We start from the raw sequence: 12,092 nt of genomic DNA, 5'->3' as shown, positions 1-12,092 counted from the left end.
TAACATTTATTAAAGCTAAATAACCATGACTTAATAACAAGCTGGCAATAATGTTGTAATGCTAACAAATTTTCGGGAGTATTACTTTTTTAAACAAAAATTTCCACAAAATTCATAACCTTTTAGGGAGTTTTTGAAAAAAAAAAATTCTTTTAGAAATTTATATTAATTTATTTTTAATAATTATTGCTAAAGTTACTAATTGACACACTTGTGTATATATTTCTAGCTTTTTTAATATTATTTTCTACTTTTTATAAACTTCCGCTTTCAATCAAATTGTAAAGTAAATAGAAAATAATTAAAAATGTACGAAAAAAACAAAAGACTTAAGACACGAACGTTGGAAAACATGAACACTCGCACAAACTCTTAAACTCAGCATTAACTACAGAATGTAAACAATAAAAGACTTAAACAATGAACCTGAATTATATGTAAACAAACTAAACACCAGAAAACAAAAAAAGTGTTACAAAATTGTTAATTTTGTTTAAAAACTAGGAAAGGAAATAAAAGAACTTTTATAAACATAAAAATAATTAACAAAATTTAACAAAATTAAATATAAATTCATTTTAATTAAAACCAATATTAGAATTTAAACTTAAATTAGTTTTTAAAATCTTAAACACTTGCCTTAATCCAACATTCTAAACATACTTCCTGCTTTTTTTAAGCTCAAATTTAAATTGATTTCTTTTGTTCTAACATATTTCTATTAAATTTAAAAGCTTAACTCTTAACTTTTGCTACTTAATCCTTATTATAAAAATTATAAATTTTATTTCCAACATTTCTGTTTAGTTAAACTTGTTATGTTCGTTAACTACAACTTTACTTTACTTAATCTTAAGCAGAATCATTAAAATTCTTTTCTTTTTTTCGCTCTCTCAGTTTTAATAAATGACTTTAAGCTAAATTGTATGTTTTAAAAAACAAAACGTTATTAACCCTACTTTTATTAGGGGAGAAGAGGGGGGAAAAACTAAACATGAAAACTATTTCAAACTTGTGTTTTAAAATTTGGGTTAGAAAATAAAATATGTTTTTTAATTTCGCTAATTATAGAAAAATTTAAAACGCTTGATTTAATTGATTGATGATGAGTGTTTGGCAAAACATAACAAATAGTTGAAGTAAAAGTTTTGGGAAATATAAAGCCAGATTAGAGATTAAAAAGTTCCATAAGATTATTTCAATATGTGGGAAAATTTGCAATACTTAAGACTGATCTATAGTCAAGACTATAGACTGATCTATATTCAAGACTATAGACTGAGTTATAGTCAAGACTATAGACTGATCTATAGTCATGACTATAAACTGATCTATACCCATGACTTTAGACTGATCTGTAGTCAAGACTACAGACTGATCTATAGTCAAGACTATAGACTGATCTATAGTCAAGACTATAGACTGATCTATAGTCAAGACTATAGACTGATCTATAGTCAAGACTATAGACTGATCTATATCCAAGACTATAGAATGATCTATAGTCAAGACTATAGACTGTTCTGCAGTCAAGACAATAGACTGATCTATAGTCAACACTATAGACTGATCTTTAGTCATGACTATAGACTGATCTCTAGTCAATACTATAGAATGATCTATTGTCAAGACTATAGACTGATCTATAGTTAAAACTATAGACTGATCTGTAGTCAAGACTATAGACTGGTCTGTAGTCAAGACTATAGACTGATCTATAGTCAAGACTATAGATTGATCTCTAGTCAAGACTACAGATTGATCTATAGTCAAGACTATAGACTAATCAAGACTATGAACTAATATATAGTCAAGACTATAGATTGATCTATAGTCTAGACTAAAGACTGTTTTATAGTCAAGACTATAGACTGATCTAAAGTCAAGACTATAGACTGATCTATAGTCAAGACTATAGACTGATCTATAGTCAAGACTATAGACTGATCTATAGTCAAGACTATATACTGATCTATAGTCAAGACTATAGACTGATCTAAAGTCAAGACTATAGACTGATCTCTAGTCAATACTATAGAATGATCTATTGTCAAGACTATAGACTGATCTATAGTTAAAACTATAGACTGATCTGTAGTCAAGACTATAGACTGGTCTGTAGTCAAGACTATAGACTGATCTATAGTCAAGACTATAGATTGATCTCTAGTCAAGACTACAGATTGATCTATAGTCAAGACTATAGACTAATCAAGACTATGAACTAATATATAGTCAAGACTATAGATTGATCTATAGTCTAGACTAAAGACTGTTTTATAGTCAAGACTATAGACTGATCTAAAGTCAAGACTATAGACTGATCTATAGTCAAGACTATAGACTGATCTATAGTCAAGACTATAGACTGATCTATAGTCAAGACTATATACTGATCTATAGTCAAGACTATAGACTGATCTATAGTCAAGACTATAGACTGATCTGTAGACAATAATCAATTGATCAATTGACTATGGATCCGTCATGTCTCATGGCTGATCTAACTATAGATCAAACTCTAGTCTCGATTATAGAACAGGCTAAAGTTTAGGCAGCATTTCTCTAGCTCCTTTAAGGGTTAATAGAACTATATTTGCTTATTATTTTAAATCTGCTAACTTCTCTAACTGTTCTAAAACCAAGAATAAGAAATAAAAAGAAAATTGTAACATTAAAGAACGTTTTGTTGGCTGACTAGCTGGTTAAGTTATAAGCCTATAAAATGATTTAGATGTTAAAATTTAACAGCAGCTTTAACTGCTTTTTCTCTAGCAAAATAATGAAAGCCAAACTAACTAATAAAAGTTAAACAAAAAGAAAAAAATAAAAATAATAAAGAGCTTAAAATCTTAAAGAAATTTTTATGTTAAGATTACATTTAACACAAACACAGGTTGGCAGGTTTTTTTTTTAAAGTAATTTATTTTAACGAAGCAAAAATATATTGTTGTTGTTGTTGTTTTTAAGTAAAAGTATGAAAACTAAAACAGAACTCTGTAATTATATACTTTACAAGCCGACTTTGAATGTTATAAATATTTTATAGATTTTCTAAAGAAATTCATAGTTTAACAAGAAATTTTTACTTCCCCCTTTAGGGCTAATTTAAACTAAAAATTTTAAACATGACCTTGCAATTTTTATTATTTTAACAGAGAAAATGAAAAATAATAAATAAAATATATAATAATAAGTTGAAAGTAAATTGTAACTTTTGTGGTGGTGTTTGTGATGTTGTGCAATATCCGCAAGTTGGCAAAAAAACAGCAAGTGCTTTTGGTATTATTTTTCGGTTTTGTGAAAATAAATTAAATAAAAACCATAACAAGTGTAAACACCAACAATAATTTCATATCGCATGCCATTACAATCAATTTTTCTTGAGGTTTTGTTGTAAGTTTGTTTTCATTTTTTTCAGCCATGAATTAATGTCGTATTTATTTTAAATCCCACCTGAAAACTCAAAGTATGTTTTAAACCATAATCCACCTTATAGTTTTTGTTAATTTTTAACATACTCCACCTTAAGTTTTAAGAAGTTGTAAAAAAAAGTTTTAAATTTTTTTATGTTGCCCGTTAATTGTATGCTGCGTATGTAATAAAATGTATCACTATCTGCTGGCAAGTTCATTAATTTTATGTATAAATATCATGTAGTGTTATTGAATTAAAATGGAAAAGTTTTTCAAAAAAAAAAAAAAAGATATATACAAGATGAAATGGAGGCTGGTTTCTTATTAAGAGGTTTCAAGGGACACATACACACACCCACGTTTAAGCAAAAGCATGTTAAAATCAGACTATAATTTCGTTTTTAGACTATAGATTGATCTTAGACTATATATCTATATCTCTATTTATCATTCTCTTATCTTAGCTATGGATCAGTCCATAGTCTTGACTATAGATTAGTCTATAGTCTTGAATATAGATTAGTCTGTCTTGACTATAGATTAGTGTATAGTCTTGACTATGGATTAGTCTATAATCTTGACTATATATCAGTGTAAAGTCTTGACTATAGATCAGTCGATAGTCTTGACTATAGATGAGTCTATAGTCTTGACTCTAGATCAGTTTATAGCCTAGACTATAGATCAGTTAATAATCTAGCCTACAGACCAGTTTGTAGTCTTGACTATAGATAAGTCTTGATTATAGACAAGTTTCTAGTATTGACTATTAGTCTATTTGATTAGTCTATTAGATTAACCTTGACTGTAGATCACTCTATAGCCTTGACTTTAGAATAGTCTATAGTCTTGACTATAGAACAGTCTATAATCTTGACTATAATCTTGACTATAAATTTGTCTATAGTCTTGACTATAGATTTGTCTATAGTCCTGACTATAGATTTGTCTATAGTCCTGACTATAGATTTGTCTATAGTCCTGACTATAGATTTGTCTATAGTCTTGACTATACATTTGTCTATAGTCTTGAATATAGATTTGTCTATAGTCTTGACTATAGATCAGTCTATAGTCTCGACTATAGATCAGTGCATAGTCTGGACTGGATTAGTCTATAGTCTTGACTACAGATCAGTCTATAGTATTGACTATAGATCGGTTTATAGTCTTGACTATATATCAGTCTATAGTCTAGACTCTAGATCAGTCTATAGTCTTGAATATAGATCAGTCTTTAGTCTTGACTATAGATTATACTATAGTCTTGACCATAGATTAGACTATAGTCTTGGCTACAGATTAGTCTTTAATGTTGACTATAGTATAGTCTATAGTCCTGACAATAGATTAGTCTATAGTCTTGACTATAGATTTTTCTATAGTTTTGACTATAGATCAGTCTACGGTCTTGAATATAGATCAGTCTGTAGTCTTGACTACAGATCAGTATATAGTCTTGATTATAGATCAGTCTTTAGTCATGACTATAGATCAGTCTATAGTCTTGATTATAGATTAGTCTATAGGCTTGACAATAGATTAGTCCATAGGCTTGACTATAGATTAGTCTATAGTCTAGGCAATATATCAGTCTATAGTCTTGACAATATATTAGTCTATAGTGAAGACAATAGATCACTCTGTATTCTTAACGATAGATCAGTCTACAGGCTTGACTATAGATCAATTTATAGTCCAGGCAATAGATCAGTCTGTAGTGTAGACAATAGATCAGTCAACAGTCTGGCATATAGATGATATAGTCTAGGCAATATATCATTCTATAGTCTTGACTATTGATCAGTCTACAATCTTGATTATAGATCGGTCTATAGTCTTGACTATAGATCCGTCTATAGTCTTGACTATAGATCAGTCTATAGTCTTGACTATAGATCAGTCTATAGTCCTGACTATAGATCAGTCTATAGTCTTGACTATAGATCCGTCTACAGTCTTGACTACAGACTATAGTCATGACTGTAGATCATTCTATAGTCTTGATTATAGACCAGTTAATAATCATGACTATAGATCGGTCTATAGTCTTGCCTATAGATCAGTCTATAGTCTTGCCTATAGACCAGTCTGTAGTCTTGACTATAGATTAGTCTGTAGTCTTGACTATAGATTAGTCTATAGTCTTGACTATAGATCAGTCTATAGTCTTGTCTATAGATCAGTCTATAGTCTTGACCATAGATCAGTCTATAGTATTGACTATAGATCAGTCTATAGTCTTGACTATAGATCAGTCTATAGTATTGACTATAGATCAGTCTACAGTCTTGACTATAGATCAGTCTATAGTATTGACTATAGATTAGTCTATAGTCTAGACAATAGATCACTCTATAGTTGCGACTATAGATCAATCTATAATTGCGACTATAGTTTGTGTAATAATTTAAAATTGAGGGTGTTTTATTACAAATTTTGTCTGGCGCCTGATCATTAAAACTTTTCACATAAAAATAATTAAAATTTATTTGTTTATTTTCTCCCTTTTTAATAACCATCTAACACCTTTTAAATATTAGAAAAAGAAACACTAAAAACATAAATTAATTTATTAAACAAATAGTTAATATAAAAAAACCCATAAAAAATCTAACATACTGACATATTAAAAGAAAATAAATTAATAAAAAAAATATGCTCAGCAATTTTAAAGCAACATGTTTTGTTTTGATTTTTTTAATTTCGCCTATAAAAACATAATTATTATTGAAAATAAAATTTTCACTTTCACAAAAATTACTTATAACAAAATTTTTATAAAGAAATTTTAATAAACTGTGGTGAATAAAAAGAAAAGAAAATACATTTAATGGAATTTGAAAAATATATTCATGACACAATAATGTTAACTAAAGGAAAATGTTTGATTGAAAATTTTTTAAGGAAAGTAAAAGTTTTATGGTTATAAAGGGGTTTTAAATGGTGTTGTTAAGAAAGATCTTAGAGAAGGTTAAAGGCTGAACTGACGTGAGTATGATCTTTAGAAGAAATCTAAAAATTTGGTAAAATATTAAGCTAGTGCTGGAAATAAGAGTTTTGGAAGATATTTGTAATACGAGCTTTTATAGAAGTTGTTGTCTTGACTAATTAAAGGATGATCTTTAGGGATATGTTTCCAAATTTTTGTTTCAAATAGGGACTATTTGCTGGAATACTTAAAAAATGATCAGTGTAAGTTGGAATTAAAGGAGTTTGCAAGAAATATTTTTAGTAATTTTTACATTAGGTTCTTGTCTTGGCTAAATTAATGAATTTGAGATCCGGATCGTTAGAATTGTTTGAAGAATTCTTTAAAATTTAGTTTAGTGATCGAATTGGCTTTATCTGCTGCGATCTTAATGTTTACGATCAGGTTTCTTCAATTGCAAAAGTAAAAACGTTTTATTTATTTCCAATTTACAACTGCAATTTCTTTTTGATTGTAAAAGTAAACAAAATTAGAAAGTAATGGGTGACAAATATTTATTTTATTAATTTTGTTGTTTAAACTACAACTACTGCAGGCAAACAATATTTAAAATAAATAAAATAAAACCAAAAAAAAAGAGTGAAATGTGAAGAGGTTTTAAGGTAGTAAATGATTTGGTTACTTTTTTATTAACAAAATATATGCTAAATGAATAACTAATTGGCGTGTGAAGCTCAAGTTAAAAAGTAAAGTAAAGAAAGCTTTACAAGTTCCGTTGAGAAATTTTTTTCTTACATTTTTCATACGTTTTTTTTTAGGTTTTTGCTGTTTGCTTAAAAGGTAATCAATGAAGTAAACAAACCATATAACATTATCTATATAAATTTCTTTTTTTTCCCCTCTTCTGTTATTAATATTTAATATATATTTTTTTATTGCTAACACTTGCTGTAATGTTGTCATATAGGTATACATATATTAAATTTAATTCTTATCAATTTAATAACAAACAGTTATGCAACCTTATTAACACATAAATATTGTAATAAATACTACAATAAAACCAGTAAAGAAAAAAAAAAACTACTAAATAACTTTATATAAAAAGAGACATTCACAAATGTAAGACAGACGGACTGAAAAAAACACACAAGTTTAAGAAAGAAAAAAAAACACGACTTCTATATTACAAGTGGGGTATAAATTTCTGTTATTGTTGTTGTTGCTGTTAAGTTAAAGTTATGCTTAACTAAACTCCAACCACCAAGTTTAACCAGTATTTAGTACAAGTAACCAAATCTCTGTTTTTTTTATTAAATTTTGCCAAACAATCCCAACAACTAACTAACCAACCAACCAACCAACCAACCATCCAACTCAGTCATCTATTCAACAACTTCAATTCTGTTAGTTTTTTTCGGTATAAATTTATATTCATTTTTAAAAATAACTTCCAATAATGCAGTCAACCTCTTTTTAAGCTTCATTGGTTGCATATTGTATTGCCTGGTTACTGTTTTCTTTAAAAATTTATTTCATTCATTCAAAATTTTTGAAAAAAAAAGATACAAAATCACAAAATTTTGATGGCTTTAAGTGTGACAACTGTAATTAGAACGTTAAGCGTCTAACGGCTAATTGAGACTAATCAAAGTTGACTATAGAGAAGACTGTATAGACCTTACTTTAGTTGAAACTAAGGCCCAGAATATAGAGAAACTATAGCTGAGATTATACACCAAGGACGTGGCTATAGACCAGACTATAATCGTAAATATAGAACAAAGTCGTGGTTAAAAAACCAGACTATAGTCGAGACTACAGATCAAAGAGAATATAGACCAGACTGTAGTCGAGACTATAGATCATAATGGTCGAGACTATAGATCAGACTGTAATCGAGACTATAGATCATAATGGTCGAGACTACAGATCAGACTGTAATCGAGACTATTGATAAGATTATAGTGGAGACGATAGACCAGAATATAGTTGAGACTATAGACCAGACTGTAGCCAAGACATAGACCTTACTTTAGTCAAAACTACAGTCCAGAATATAGAGAAACTATAGCTGAGACTATGCGCTAAAGACATGGCTATAGACTAGACTATCATCAAGACTATATAGAATAAAGTCGTGGTTATAAACCAATAGAACATATTATAGATCAGACCGCAGATCAGACTCTAGACCAAACAATAGACCAATCTATAATCGATAGTATAGACCAAGGTCAAAGTAATCTAGAATATAGTTCAGACTATAGTGTAGACTACAGTTCAGACCATATTCGGGACTACAGTGCGGATTAGTCGAGAATAGATCAGACTGTAGATAAGTTTATAGGTCCGACTTTAGACCAAATGATAGACCGGTTTGTAATCGACAGTATAATCAAAGTCAAAGTAATCCAGAGTATAGTTCAGACTATTTTGGAGACTACAGACCAGACTATAGTCGTGACTATATTGTGGATTATAATCCAGACTATAGTCGAGAATAGATCCGACTGTAGATCAGTCTATAGTCCAGACATTAGACCAAACTATAGACCAGACTGTATATCAGACTGTAGGCCAAACTATAGACCAGAGTATAGATCTGACTGTACTTAAGACTAAAGACATGAAAACTATAGATCAGACTATAGTCTGATATAGTCGAAAGTATTGACCATACTATAGTTGGAGACTAGAGACCAGACTATAAACCAGACTATTGTCCAGAATGTGGACCAGATTATAGACCAGACTATAGTCAAGACTTTTGAATAGACTTTTGAATAGAATAATCAATACACCAGACTATAGTTCATACTAGTATTCATACTATAGACCAGATTATGGTCGAGACTAACGATTAATAGTTTTAAAAAGAATTGTTTCATAAACAAATGAATCTTAAACCAAAATATCCAACTGTGTTCCACATCCTTTGTTAGAAATCCTATCCTTTTTTCCCTTTTATTCTTCAAACTTCTTTCAAACTCCTGCCGTTTTTAGTCTGTCGCTCCTATTACATTTCTGTTACAGTCAGCATCTACTACCACTGCATTTACAAAGAAACTTTACATTCTCTACTCTATTCCATACTTTTTCCAAGTAAGTTTTTCTTAAGTGTTTTTCAAGCTTTTGTCTTTTATTGTAAATGTTTATTTTTTTCCATAAAAGATTAGAAAAAAAAAGTTTAAACATTTTTTTTCTTTTTCAATATGGAAATGAGGTTACATAAGTCACTGGATTTGAAAGATTCTGGTCTTGCAACTTGTTAGTTTAACATTAAAACCCCAAAACAACAACAAAACAATAAAATGTTATGAAAAAACCGGCATTTAAAGCTATTTTATTTTTATAGATTTTATTAACCGTGCTAGAGCGGTTTATTATTATTTAAGTGTGTTACGTTAGTTAAACGTGCAGTAGTTTTTTTTTCTTCTTATTTTCTTGTTATTAATGCATAATAATTCTTTTTATTTGAATTCTGCATTCTTTTTGCTGTGGCTGGTGTTTAGGTTAACAGGAACAATTAAATGATAGTTCAGATCAATGCTTTAAACAACTATTGATTTATGTGTGATTAAAGTTAATAAATTAAATTATATTTGTTTTTAGCTGAAAGCTAATTATAATATAAAAAATTATAGTTACAAATATTTGTATCAGAAATGTTATAAATTGCCTGTGGGGCAAAAGGAAAAAATCTAGAACATTTTGGTATTTAGAATGGCAAGTTAGAAACAGGTTGATTTGATCTCTCTGCAACAAAAATGACATCATTTTGTGTTATGTAAACTAATAAAAATAAATAAAAATCTTAATGGGTTTCTTCAGTATTACATGACTTAAGAATTCTCGTTAAAAATTAATAAATGACATAATTAGAACGCGAGGTAAACCATAAATGGTTTAAAGTAATTTACATATTATTAAAGAGACTATAATATAGACAGTGCTAGAGGTAAGACTAATGTCAAGACTATAGATCAGTCTATGGTCGTTACTATAGACCAGTCTATAGTCGTGACTATAGATCAGTCTATTGTCGAGACTATATGTCAGTCTATATTCGTGGCTATAGATCAGTCTATAGTTGACCATAGACTAAACTATAGTGTCGACTATAGACTGATCTATTTTCTTGACTATAGACTGACAGTCTATAGTAGTGACTATACGAAGATCTGTCTATAGACGAGACTATTGATCTGTCTATAGTCGGAACTACAGATCAGTTCATAGTCCATACTATAGAACAGTCTAGAGTTGAGACTATAGGTTAGTCTATAGTCGAGACTATAGTTTAGTCTATAGTCGAGACTATAGTTTAGTCTATAGTCGAGACAATAGATCAGTGTATAGTCGATACTATAAATCAGTCTATAGTCGAGACTATAAATCAGTCTATAGTCGAGGCTTTATATCAGTCTATAGTCATCAATATAGATCATTCTTTAGTCGATACTATAGAACAATCTATAGTCGGGACTATAGAAGAGTCTATATTCGAGACTATAGAACAGACCTTGGTCGAGACTATAGAACAGTCTATAGTCGAAACTTTAAAACAATCTATAGTCAAAACTATAGATCAGTCTATAGTCGAAACTATAGATCAGTCTACAGCCGAGACTATAGATCAGTCTATAGCCGAGACTATAGATAAGTCTATAGACGAGACTATAGATCAGTGTATAGCCGAGACTATAGATCAGTCTATAGCCGAGACTATAGATCAGTCTATAGCCGAGACTATAGATCAGCCTACAGTCGAGACTATAGATAAGTCCATAGTCGAAACCATAGAACAATATATAGTCTATAATCGAGACTATAGATCAGTCTACAGTCAAGAATATAGATCAGTTTATAGATGACTATAGATGAAAATCTTGTCGATATTAAAGATCAGAGTCTACAGATCAGTCTATAGACGAGACTATAGATCAGTCTATAGTCGAGACTATAGAACATTCCATAGTCGAAACTATAAAACAATCTATAGTCAGATCAGTCTATAGTCTTGACTGTAGGTCAGTCTATATTCTTGACTGTATGTCTGTCTATATTCTAGTCTAAACTCGATTCTGTCAAATGATCAACTTTAATGTGTTGACGATTAAATTCTTAATTAGAGCTTTAATTCTAGTTTATGATTCATCGGCGAGTGATCTCGTCTGTATTTTAAGATAAATCTCAGGTTGAGAATAAAATTCTGTTTTGTCGAGTTAACTCTTCTCTTGGAAACCTAGATCTTCACTAAAGATTAAATTGTGATTAGAGGCTTAAACCCTTAATCTAGCGTTTAATTCACGAGCGAATTCTTTATGTAGGACTTTATTAGGACTAGTTGGAAGCAATTACTGTTTCTAAAAGGTTTAGTACATTCTTGCTTAAAGTTTAATTTACATTTGAGGTTTAAACTTTGTGTGTGAGTTTAAGCTTTCTTTTTGTAGATATTGGCGATTTAACTTTCAAGGTTATTTCCATAAACAAAGATTAACTAATCTACCGCTTGGTGTTTTAACTCGGATTTGAAGTTTGCTAGTGAACTCGCATTTGAGGTTTAAACTTGTGTTTGAGTTTAAGCTTTCTTTGGCAGATTTAGTCGATTTAACTTTGAATATTAAGTCAATATATAAAGATTTAAGCTAAACCCTGTAGTTTTAAACTCTTAACCTTTTACAGAGTTCCTTTATTATTGAAAAATCTGATCTTTTTGTTGTTTATAAAAGATTTAGAAC

General features: G+C 29.4%; 2 protein-coding genes across 2 annotated transcripts in view; one reads left to right on the top strand and one right to left on the bottom strand.

Moving 5' to 3' along the window:
- Nucleotides 1-12,092, top strand: part of LOC119601520 (pre-rRNA-processing protein esf1) — a 168,517-nt gene that overhangs the window by 54,460 nt on the left and 101,965 nt on the right. The gene's annotated exons all lie outside the window — the stretch shown is intronic.
- LOC119601511 (disheveled-associated activator of morphogenesis 1) overlaps nt 1-12,092 on the bottom strand; it is a 62,564-nt gene that overhangs the window by 49,651 nt on the left and 821 nt on the right. The gene's annotated exons all lie outside the window — the stretch shown is intronic.

This window comes from Lucilia sericata, unplaced genomic scaffold, assembly GCF_015586225.1.
Source record: "Lucilia sericata isolate MDLA Ls3-8-SP2 unplaced genomic scaffold, ASM1558622v1 Contig000006F_arrow, whole genome shotgun sequence".
Taxonomy (NCBI): Eukaryota; Metazoa; Arthropoda; class Insecta; order Diptera; family Calliphoridae; genus Lucilia; species Lucilia sericata.
This window is presented reverse-complemented; position numbering and strand designations above follow the sequence as displayed.